Genomic DNA, 13,050 nt, shown 5'->3' on the forward strand with positions numbered 1-13,050 from the left:
GACCCAAGTACATCTTAAGTCACGGACAGAAATGGGAAATCACGATGCAGCAAAAACAAGCGCCGGAATAAAGAAGACAGCCCGAAGAGCACGACGGTAAACGCCGGATTCATAAGCTCTCGGCCAGGTCAGCAAAAGCTGCCCTCCAAAGGCAACAGAGACGAACTGTCCAGCCTAAACAAGATTCTGGACCAAATATGTCAGATCCATAGCACCGCCGATAAACCTATAAATCATACCCATAGAGAATGTTGGGTCTTCAAGCAGTCCCGCAAGCTCAACGCCGAACATAAGGGGCAGGATACACCAAGCGAAGACGAGGACGAGCCTCGCAAGAAAAGCACTGGGGAACAGAAGAAATTCCCACCAGAAGTCAAAACAGTAAACACGTTACACATGACAAAGGGGAGAAACAAAGCGGCACTCCTAGAGACACATGCCCCAGGGCCTATCACCGCGGAGGTCTGCCACTGGTCGTCCCAACCGATCACCTTCGACCATCGGGATTACTCGGCAAGTATTCGGCATGCAGGATGGGCTGCCTTGATATTAGACCCAATAATTGACGGATACCACTTCACACGAGTCCTGATGGACGGCGGCAGCAGTCTAAACCTGATATATCAGGACACAGTCCACAAAATGGGGATAGACCAAACAAAAATTAGCCGTAGCAATACTACCTTTAAAGGAGTAACGCCAGGCCCAGAGGCCCATTGCACGGGCTCCCTGCTACTAGAGGTTATATTCGGCTTTCCCGATAACTTCCGCAACGAAAATTTAACATTCCATATCGCTCTGTTCCAAAGTGGCTATCAAGCACTACTCGGACGCGAAGCTTTCGCTCGCTTTAACGCAATACCGCATTACGCTTCTCTCATGCTTAAGATGCCCGGTCCACGTGGCATCATTACAGTAAATGGAAATATTGAGCGCTCCTTGCGCGCAGAAGACCGTGCGGCTGCCTTGGCAGCCGCACACTAAACGGCCTCACCAACTAATGCATCTGCCAAGTCGTTAAGACCACGGACGCGGTTAGACGAGTCCGGCGCAGCTATATGTACTTGATACAGGTTTGATGGCTATACCCCTATTACAATACAAGGGGCTCAACGCGCACAAACAAGTGGCAATTAGGCTCAACTTTACTCATCTTGAACTGTATATAGTTTATTTAGTATAACCTACCTTTTTGCATGACAACTTTTCAACTAAGTTCCTCTCTTTTACAGATGACCATCGTGCTACACCCGTCCAGGACACGGCACAACAGAGACACAGGCGCAGACGTGCAGCAGGGACCCGTTCCAAGGATTCTTTTTAGATTAAGACCCTGCGTAAACCTTTTTTACTGTCTCTTGTTGATACACATCCCTCGGATTCTCAGTACAATTGAGAAGGATGCTGACTTATTGGCATGTGGCCACGTCAGAATATTGCACGTACCTGGACACCAGGGGCTTATTACAAAGGGCACTGTTTAGGCCCAGTTTACATCATAAAGACCGAATACCTTAGGGAGTGTTCGGCGTCGCGAGTTTGGCCTTATATGCATCAGCTTCGAATCATGTCTTTGGTCGAATGTTGGGTTTGCCCGGCTCCTATGTTTTGCTGCCTTACGTTCCGCTCTATCGGCTAAGGCGGCACGAGGAGAACTACTGCGATTGTGCCCTGGTTCATCCGGACGAGCACCTCAGTAGAGAAAGCCGAAAACTGACTGTCATGATATAGCGTGAGACTGGTCAACCACTCGATGACCTAGCGGAATCTTCGGGATTCCTCCGCCTTAACGAAGGGCCGTTTCCCGGCGAAGCATGTACGCGCCCCGAATCCGGATGAGCGCGGAGCCACCAGGGGCTATATAGTAGCCCCACTATCAAACTCCTCTGGCTAAGTGAAAGTGTTAAAGCATTATAGTCCGGTTGCCTAGTTCGCTGCGCTATCACCTCCTTAATGGACCAAGACATTGGATCAAGTGTGAACATGCGTCTTCTGCGAACTCCCCCGCATTATATGCGTGGGGGCTGAAGCCGACGACTGCCATCTTTCAGGTTATATACATATATACATAAACGGCCGCACAGGAGGCATCATAGCACTTTCGGGCAAAAGTATAAATACAGCCTTAATAAATTCAATAAAACATTGTTTTTACAATGGGAATACATGTCACTCAAACATAATATTCTTCGAGCACTGAGCCTCTATCGAACGAGCGCCTTCAAGAACTTCTTCAAAGTAGTGCTCGACAGCCACTCGGCCTATGGCTGAACCCTGTGCCGCAATAGTGGTGGCATCCATCTCCGCCCAGTATGTTTTGACACTGGCAAGGGCCATCCGCGAGCCTTCTATGCACGCCGACCTCTTTACAACATCGATGTGTGGCACAACACCAATGAATTGTTGCACTAAGCTAAAGTAGCTATTCGGCCTTGGCCCTCTCGGCCATAGATGATCCACAACACACCTCATAGCAAGTCCGGATAATCTATGGAGCTCAGCCCACTCGGCCACTTGCTCATTCAACAGCAGCGGACGGGCTGGAGCATGAAACTATGACCAAAACAGTTTTTCCACTTCGTGATCTTTCCTATCCTTGAAGTATTCGGCCGCATCAGCCGCACTTGCAGCCAAATCCACGTAGGCGTCTGCAGAACTCCATAGCCGGTCCAGAGGTGCATACTTCGGGTCCCCGAACTTAGTCCGCAACAAGAAGGGCTTCCCGGATACAATATCTGCAGCTTGATGCAGCTCCTCCTTCGTCGCTCTAATTTGGGAGCGGGCTTCCTTGGCAGCCACCCGGGCCTTTTCCAGGTCCGTCGCCTTCGCCCGATTTTCTTCTTCAAGAAGCTGGTAACGGTTAGCAGCACCTTTTAACTCTACAGCCATCTTGGCTGTTTTTTCCTTGCTCTCGCAATGCGCGGCCTATTCGGCCCTTAACTCTCTGGCCACCTTTAAAGCGGCCGCATTGCTACTCGTTGCTTGCTCCTTGGCTCGGGCAAGTTCTGCCCGAAGGGTCTCCATGGTGGCAACTCCATCTGCAGTCACAACATATTAAAGATACTGGCATCATGCTGCTCTTATTACGTGACAATCACTAGACAAATCACCTACCCTATGCCTCGTCAAGCCGCTTGTTGACAAGCACGATGTCGGCATCTGCCGCATCTAGCTGCCACTTTAGTTCGGCAAACTCATTAGTCCGGCTAGCCACCGGAGCTTCAACCACATGCACATAAAGGCGGTCTGGTTATTACCTGGGACTATGATCCTCTGTTTGCCGCCGTTCTCGACGACAACCAGAGTCTTAGGGGCTACTATCTGCATGGGCATACCTAACGTATGCGGTACTATTAAAAGGCATACATTATTTTACGTACCTCGAAGCCTTTCACCAGATTCATAAAAGCTTCGTGCAAACCGCTTTCGGCGGATGAAATCCTTTCAATTACCGTACCCATCAGCATACGATGCGCTTCCGAGACGACAGCTTTCTCCAGAAGATCCTTCAGCGCGTCCGACCGCACACAGTACGGACCCTTGCTGTCGCTCTCCTCAGGAGCTGGATACTGGGGATGCCGGGCAGCCAAAGGGTTATCCTCTGGCGATATTGGATCCGGAGATACCCTTCGCGATGACACTTCAAGGTCGCCCGCTTCTTGAGCTGGGGAGTCCAGGGGAGGCGTTTCGCTCTCCATCATCTCCGGAAGAAGATCCCCCGAAGATGAACTCTGTCGAGAAGGGCTGCGATCCGAACTACAATTTACAAGCATCGGTTATTGTCTTCGCAAGTAAGGTAGGTGTAACATCCCAAATTTTCAATTTGGATTGTTATATATTAGATCATCATTGCATGTCATGTTTTATTGCTTTTCCGTTCCATAATCCTCGAAATCCTAAGCAACTCAAGGACCCTCGGAGAGAGTTGGGGATTTCCCGGTTTTCATATTTGATTCTTTTATCAAATAATGAAACGAGGATTTGATTTTAATTATTTCTCTCTGAAAAATATTTCACATTAAAAATTAAAGAGAGGAGATAATATGACTTCTCCAAAATAAATGAAATATTGGAGGAAAAATATTAAAATCATTAAATTGATTTTTATTTGATTTTATTTGCATTAGAAAAATTACATGTTTTCAAAATTGCATTTTAGGGCCAAGAAAATGTTCATCTTGTTCTAAATATTTTATTTAGACGGTGAAAATTTGTTTTGGAATTTTTAGATTTTTTATTTATTTTTCTAGGATTTTATTTCTGTCGGTGGAATTGTTTTTTTTAAATCATGCCCGACTAGGCCTAAGGCCCACCCGAGCCAGGCCGGCCCAGCTACCGCCGCCGCCGCCACTCGGACCGGAGTCCGAGTTGGACTCCGCCTCCACCGCGTCTTGCCCCTCCTCCAAGTCGCCGCCCCCGCCCCCTTTATATACGCCGCCGCCCCGAGCCCCAACACCACAATCAACCCCGCCTACCCCGCCACCCGCAGCCACCGCCGCCCGCGCTCGCCGCCGCCGCCGCCCGCGCTCGCCGCCGCCAAGCGCCGCCGCCAAGCCCCGCCGCCCCATGAGCCGCCACCCCGCACCCCGCCTCGCCGGACCTCTCGCCGCAGGTATCCGCCAGATCCGAGCCATCGGTTTTTTTTAAAAAACTGTTCGGTTTATTTTTTTTCGAAACCCTAGTTTTCATTTTTTTAATAGATTGGTTTTCTCCGATTTATTCTTTTAGCGAGCGTTCGCTCGTTCGTTCGTTTTAACGAACGCGTTGTTTTTCATTTTTTCGGATTTATTCCGCGATTTTTCTGATCGCGATTTCTGATCCGATCTTAGTTTCTGTTTATCTTTTCGCTCGTTTATCGGAATCAGGCGATTCAAGCGCCTGGAGTTTCATCTCGAAGCCCTCTTTTTGTTTAACCAACTCAAACAAGTTTTGCTACTGTAAAATTTGACCTAGTTTCAGTTTAGTAAACGAAGCTTCTTTCTTTCGCCGTTTGAGTTTCGTTGCTCCGTTTGATTTGATTCTTTTTGCGAACCGGAGTTCTTAAGTTGAACTTTCTGGTCAACCTCTTTTATTTGAGTTTTTCTTGTGCATCGTTGCTTGTTACTTATGTATGCTATTGTTTTCTTGCGATAGAATTCCCAGAGTGCAAAGCGTGTTACTACGAGTCTCTAGGATTCGCGGATCGTCAGCAAGGCAAGTAACACTTTGATCATACCCCTTTATCACCCAGTTTTTATGCATTAGTTCCAATCCTCAAACATTGCATGATTAGTATGTCATTAACTTGTGGGTTGGGAAGTAGTTGATGAGGTAGAACCTATTGCCCTGTTATATTCAAACCCTTGGGAGTTACTTCTACGCTTGCTTATATTACTATGCTATGCTATGCTCGTAGACGTGGTTTGGGTTTGAGTGAAATCCATGACAGATGTGAGTTTGTTAATTAATGGTTCAACTTAAGGTGGCAACTTAATCAAACAACTGGGTGGATTGAGGCACCTGGGGAACCCAGTGTTGCCTGTATTTTTGGAAATCCCGAGGTACCGTGTGATCTTCCTATGGACCGCCACCCAGGCTCAAAGGGAACTGAGATGATTCATGCTAGAAACTTCCGTGTGCAGCCACAAGCTATTATGGGCTCTAGCATAGTTGAGTAAGTTATATGAAGCTCTTGAAGAGGCAGATCAGCAGGTAGTGGGATGTAGGTTTGGTATGGTCTATCCGGAGTAGAGAGTTAATATTTCTGAAAGACTGTGTCTCGGTCATCCGTTTCTCAAACACCCTGTAGTGCGAGAAATCCAACGGAGGCGATCGAGTATTGTGGGGAAAAATGCGCAAACCTCTGCAGAGTGTACAATCTAATCATGGTTAGCCGTGTCCCTGGTTATGGACAATTGTTGAGTATCTAGTACTTGGGTTATCACATGTATCTCATCATGTTTAATTAATATTGTTGGGTTGTTAATCACTTTAATTGGGATTGAGTTGGAGGAACCTTCTCAATGTTGTTCAACCACCATGATAGTTAAATTAAAATCTATTCCTTTGTTGTAGGGAAAATTGGCTTTTCGCAAAATTGTAACCATAGAGCTTTCCACCAGCCATATATGCATGTAGTGATAGCATTATTCTGTTCTTGCTCTACTGTGTTATCTGCCAGCATATTTCATGTGCTGACCCATTTTCGGGCTGCAACGTATTATGTTGCAGACTTTTCAAACGAGGAGTAAGGTTCGTTAGGTCGTTGCCGTGCAGCTCAGCTATGCCGTTGGAGTTGATGGACTCACTTTATCTTCCAAGCCTTCCTCTGTTATCGTATTAGATGGCCTTAAGCCATATTATTGTAATAAGTTCTCTCTTGAGACATTCGATGTAATAAGTGTGTGATTGCTACTCTTTTATAAATCCTTGGAGTATTGTGTGTGTCAGCATTACCGATCCAGGGATGACACTGAAGCACAGAGACTTGACCATCTGAGGTCAGGTCGCTATAAGATGGTATCAGAGCACACGCTGAGTGTCGGACACGACCACTAAGATAAACCCTAGGTCACACTTCTCTACTCATTTCTGACTCCTCTCCATTTTCTACTCTTTAGGATGACGGAGATGAAGAACAAGTTTGCACAACTGGATGAAGACACACCTTTTGGACGCCACTTGAAGGAAGTCACTTGGTACTTGAACATTGGAATACCAAGCTTCACCGGAACGTACAACACCACTTTACCTGAAGAGGAGTGCTGGATGATTCAAGTACAAGTTCCAGGAAGGACGTTCTCTCCAACTTCTAAACCCATAGAGTTTTCTTTCGAAGCACCCACCTGGAGTCTAGGCAAGAGCATGGCAGCCCACATTACCATGGGATGCATTGGAGAAGTTTACAACAAGGAGCTTAAGGACACTATTTACCAAATATTTGGGCGTCGAGACGAGCAATGGGAAGTAATCAGCACCAGGAAGGATAGATCCATTACAGCTTTCATCCAGGAGTTAAACCAGCACATCCAACGTCAGGAAAACCAGATGTGCACGGACATGATGGACTTGAAGAAGGCGAAGACTAGGATCATCGAACTGGAGGAAGAACTCAAGTTTACACGCGATGGATATGAGGAGGAAATCAAGACACTACTGGAGAAGAATGACGACCTAGTCAAGAAGATCGGAGTATTCATGGGAGGACCAGCACCGGGAGACGAAGACGAAGATCCCACTTGCTCGGACAACTACATCATCATCGACGACACCGATTCCGATCCTAGTGATGATGACTTTGAAGACAAAGCTGGAGCAGACATCATGGAGTCTTCCGCCGATCAAAATTTCTAGATGACTACCATATATTACTAGTATTCCCCCATGTATTTAGTAGTAGTTGAGCACTTGTGCGATAGTTCTAGATCGTTTGTATGCCCTTGCTTGATTGATTGAGTGAAATGATTGTGTTTGTCTCATGTGCATATGGGTAGTGTTTTCTCATTAGACCACTTTTCTATTCTAATCTCTTCCATCTGAACCCCTCAGATTCCTCCGAGACGTGACACCGGTTTTGCCTTCCCACCGGAGCTCACCAAGTTGATCCAACAGCAAAATGCGTTGATGCAATTGCTAGTTCAGAATCAAGGCAACAACAACAACAACAACCCGCCGCCCATGGACAACCTAGCCCGTTTTCTAAGGTTACAGCCGCCGGTGTTTTCCAGTAGCACCAAGCCCATAGTTGCGGACGATTGGCTACGCCGTATTGGAAGGGAGTTGACCACCGCAGGTTGCACAGATGCTGAGAGAGTGCGCTTTGCCGCACATCAATTGGATGGACCAGCAGCCTCATGGTGGGAGAATTACACATCCACTTTTCCTATAGCCAATGTCACTTGGGACCAGTTTCAGCAAGCTTTCTGCACAGCCCATGTCTCCACTGGAGCTATGCAAATGAAGAAGCGGGAGTTTTGCAACTTACACCAGGGGAACCGTACTGTGGCTCAGTACGTGGATGAGTTTAGCAAGTTATCTCACTACGCCCCTGATGATGTGGCCACAGATGTCGCGAAGCAGGAGAAGTTTATGGAAGGGCTGAATGATGAGATGAGTATGCAGTTGATGGTAGCAACCTTCAACAACTACCAGGAGTTGGTAGATAAGGCTCTTATGATTGAAGGGAAGCAGCAGCAAATTGAGATCCACAAGAGAAAGTATGGACAAGGGAAGTATAACTCAGGAGCTCAGCAGAAGCCTTGCCTAACCCCGAACTCGGGAGGACTTGTTCATAACCACGGACGTCACAACCACACTGGAGGAGGATCGCATAACCATAATGGTTCTAAGAATGGGAATGGGAACAGAACCAACAAGTCAAAAGGGACTTAAGTCATGTTACTTGTTTCAAGTGCGGGAAGACTGGACACTACGCCACGGAGTGCCCTGAAGGAAAGAATGGAAATGGAAATGGGAGCTCTGGGAAGAAGCCAAATCCATTCAAAAAAGGACAAGTGAACCACGTTAACGTGGAGGAGGTTGAAGAGCAGCCGGACGCGGTAATAGGTAAGTTTTTGGTTAAGTCATTTACCGCTCTAGTTCTTTTCGATACTGGTGCATCGCATTCATACATATCAAGGGGATTCGTGGATAAGTTTAAACTACCAACCCAAACCCTTAGGACCCCTCTTTTAGTGAGTTCACCCAGAGTAGAGTATATGGCTAGCCGATGGTGTGACCAGATACCCTTAACCATTGGTACACATGTTTTCCGTCCGACCTAATTATCTTGGAGTCACAAGGATTGGATGTGATATTGGGTATGGACTGGATGTCAAAGTTTGGAGGAAGCATTGACTATGCTAGTAAGTCGATTTATCTCACCACTCGGAAGGAAAAAGGATTAATTATGTATCTAGGCATGTGCCTAGGAGGAGTCAAGTGAATGCCCTTACGGGAGTTGTTCAGGAGGAAGTGCCTGTAGTGAAGGATTACCCGGATATTTTTCCAAAGGAGTTACCAGGCATGCCATCGGATAGAGACGTTGAGTTTTTGATAGAGCTGTTGCCAGGTACAGGACCAATATCCAAGAGACCCTATCGGATGCCCGCAAATGATCTGGAAGAAATTAAGAAACGGATCAAGGAGTTATTGGAGAAAGGATACATCCGAAGAAGTTCATCACCTTGGGGAGCCCCAGTACTTTTGGTTGAGAAGAAGGATAAATCCCTGAGGATGGTTGTTGATTATCGAGCATTAAATGAAGTGACGATTAAGAACAAGTACCCACTGCCGATGATCAACGATCTGTTTGATCAGTTGCAAGGAGCTAAAGTGTTTTCGAAGATCGATTTGCGATCGGGGTATCATCAATTGAAGATACGAGAGAAGGATATACCGAAGATAGCGTTCACCACACGATATGGATTATACGAGTACATGGTCATGTCATTTGGACTGACTAACGTCCCTGCCTATTTCATGAGCATGATGAACAAGGTGTTCATGGAGTATTTGGACAAGTTTGTTGTGGTGTTTATTGATGATATTATGGTATACTCGAAGAACGAGGAGGAGCACAAGGAGCATTTGCGCCTAGTTCTCGAGAAACTCAGGGAACACCAGTTGTATGCTAAGTTTAGCAAATGCGAATTTTGGTTGAAGGAAGTCGGGTTCCTTGGACATGTTATATCGGGAGAAGGTATAGCAGTAGACCCCAGCAAAGTTCAGTCAGTCACTGAATGGTTGGCACCCACCTCAGTTAGCGAGATCCGCAGCTTTCTTGGACTCGCAGGATACTACCGGAGATTCATCAAGAATTTTTCCAAGATTGCAAAGCCAATGACTGAACTGTTGAAGAAGGATACTAAGTTTAAATGGACAGAAGATTGCGAGGCAAGTTTCCAGGAGTTGAAGAAACGTTTGACTACAGCGCCAGTGCTAACACTGCCAGATATACATAAGGAGTTCCAAGTGTACTGCGATGCCTCACGCTTAGGACTTGGATGTGTGCTTATGCAGGACGGGAGAGTTGTTTCGTATGCCTCACGACAACTAAAACCTCATGAGTTGAACTATGCCACGCATGATTTGGAGTTAGCAGCCGTAGTGCATGCATTGAAGACCTGGAGACATTACCTTATTGGAAACCGTTGTGATGTGTACACAGACCATAAGAGTTTGAAGTACATTTTCACCCAGAAGGAGCTGAACCTTCGACAGAGGAGATGATTGGAGCTTATAAAGGATTATGACGTGAAGCTACACTATCATCCAGGAAAGGCCAATGTCGTAGCAGACGCTTTGAGCCGGAAGAGTTATGCTAATATCCTTGAAAGTAAGGGACTACCGAAGGAATTAGCAGAGGACATCATGGAACTTCGATTGGAGATTGTTCCTAGAGGATTCATTGCAACAATGGAGGTCCAGTCGACATTGCTGGACAAGATTCGGGAAGCTCAGAAGGATGACAAAGAGATTGCCGAGATAAAGGAGAAGATGGGCAAAGGAAAGGCCAAAGGTTTTCATGAGGATGAGCATGATACCTTATGGTTTGAGGACCAAATCTATGTGCCCAATAACCAGGAGATCAGGAAGTTAATACTTCAAGAGGCTCATGACTCACCATACTCGATACACCCCGGAAACACCAAGATGTATTTGGATTTGAAGGAACGTTTCTGGTGGACCGGTATGAAGAAGGATATTGCCGAGTATGTAGCCGTATGTGATGTATGTTAGCGCGTGAAGGCAGAGCATCAGAAGCCAGCAGGACTGTTACAGCCTATGCCGATACTCGAATGGAAGTGGGATAAACTGGGCATGGACTTTATCACCGGATTGCCCAGGACCAAAGCGGGATATGATTCCATATGGGTAGTAGTTGATCGCTTGACCAAAGTAGCTCACTTCATCCCAGTGAAAACCACCTATACAAGTGCAAAGTTGGCCAAGATATATACGTCCAGGATCGTATGTCTGCATGGAGTTCCGAGGACCATCGTATCAGATCGAGGAACACAGTTTACCTCAAAGTTTTGGCACCAGTTGCACTAGACTTTGGGAACGAGATTGGAGTTTAGTACAGCATTTCACCCGCAAACGGATGGACAAACAGAGAGAGTCAACCAAATTCTGGAGGACATGTTGAGAGCATGTGCGCTAGATTATGGATCTAGTTGGGATGACAATTTGCCATACGCAGAGTTTTCATACAACAATAGCTATCAAGCCAGTTTGAAGATGGCACCGTTTGAAGCCCTGTATGGACGAAGGTGCAGAACACCATTAATGTGGGATGAGGTAGGAGACCGATAGTTGTTTGGACCAGACTTGATCAAGGAGTCTGAGGAGAAGGTTAAATTGAGTCGTGACAGACTGAAGATTGCTCAGTCCAGGCAGAAGAGTTATGCAGACTCAAAACGCAAGGAGGTAACCTATGAAATTGGAGATCGAGCATATCTGGGAGTATCACCCTTGCGAGGAGTGAAACGTTTTGGAGTTAAGGGAAAGTTAGCCCCGAGATTTGTAGGACCGTATCGTATTTTGGAACGGATGGGAGAAGTTGCCTACAGGTTGGAGTTACCCGAGGCATTGTCAGGAGTTCATAACGTGTTTCACGTTTCACAGCTGAAGAAGTGTCATGCTGAGATGGCAGATATACCGCTAAGAGATACAGTACCCCTGGAGGCGATTCAGTTGGAAAGTGATTTGACTTATGAGGAGAAACCAGTTAAGATTCTTGAGTTTGCCAGCAGAGTCACCCGCAGTAAGGTTATCAAGTTTCGCAAGTAAGGTAGGTGTAACATCCCAAATTTTCAATTTGGATTGTTATATATTAGATCATCATTGCATGTCATGTTTTATTGCTTTTCCGTTCCGTAATCCTCGAAATCCTAAGCAACTCAAGGACCCTCGGAGAGAGTTGGGGATTTCCCGGTTTTCATATTTGATTCTTTTATCAAATAATGAAACGAGGATTTGATTTTAATTATTTCTCTCCGAAAAATATTTCACATTAAAAATTAAAGAGAGGAGATAATATGACTTCTCCAAAATAAATGAAATATTGGAGGAAAATGTTAAAATCATTAAATTGATTTTTATTTGATTTTATTTGGATTTTATTTGCATTAGAAAAATTGCATGTTTTCAAAATTGCATTTTAGGGCCAAGAAAATGTTCATCTTGTTCTAAATATTTTATTTAGACGGTGAAAATTTGTTTTGGCATTTTTAGATTTTTATTTATTTTTCTAGGATTTTATTTCTGTCGGCGGAATTGTTTTTTTAAATATATATATTTCACGCCCGACTGGGCCTAAGGCCCAGCCGAGCCAGGCCGGCCCAGCAGCCGCCTCCTGCGCGCGCGCGCCGCCGCCGCCTCTCAGACCGGAGTCCGAGTTGGACTCCGCCTCCGCCGCGCCTTGCCCCTCCTCCAATTCGCCGCCCCCGCCCCCTTTATATACGCCGCCGCCCCGAGCCCCAACACCACCACCAACCCCGCCTACCCCGCCGCCCGCGCTCGCCGCCGCCAAGCCCCGCCGCCCCGCGAGCCGCCGCCCCGCACCCCGCCTCGCCGGACCTCTTGCCGGAGGTATCCACCGGATCCGAGCCGTCGGTTTAAAAAAACGTTCGATTTATTTTTTCGAAACCCTAGTTTTCATTTTTTTAATAGATCGCTTTTTCTCCGGTTTATTCTTTTAGCGAGCGTTCGCTCGTTCGTTCGTTTTAACGAACGCGTTCTTCGTTTAGATCCAGATAACAAATGTCCGTTCGTTAATCTGTTCATCATTTTTCATTTCCTCGAATTTATTCCGCGATTTTTCTGATCGTGATTTCTGATCCGATCTTAGTTTTTGTTTATCTTTTCGCTCGTTTTTCGGAATCAGGCGATTCAAGCGCTTGGAGTTTCATCTCAAAACCCTCTTTCCGTTTAACCAACTCAAACAAGTTTTGCTACTGTAAAATTTTACCTAGTTTCAGTTTAGTAAACGAAGCTTCTTTCTTTCGCCGTTTGAGTTTCGTTGCTCCGTTTGATTTGATTCTTTTTGCGAACCGGAGTTCTTAAGTT

This window comes from Triticum urartu, chromosome 7 (genome assembly GCF_003073215.2).
Source record: "Triticum urartu cultivar G1812 chromosome 7, Tu2.1, whole genome shotgun sequence".
NCBI classification, from domain to species: domain Eukaryota; kingdom Viridiplantae; phylum Streptophyta; class Magnoliopsida; order Poales; family Poaceae; genus Triticum; species Triticum urartu.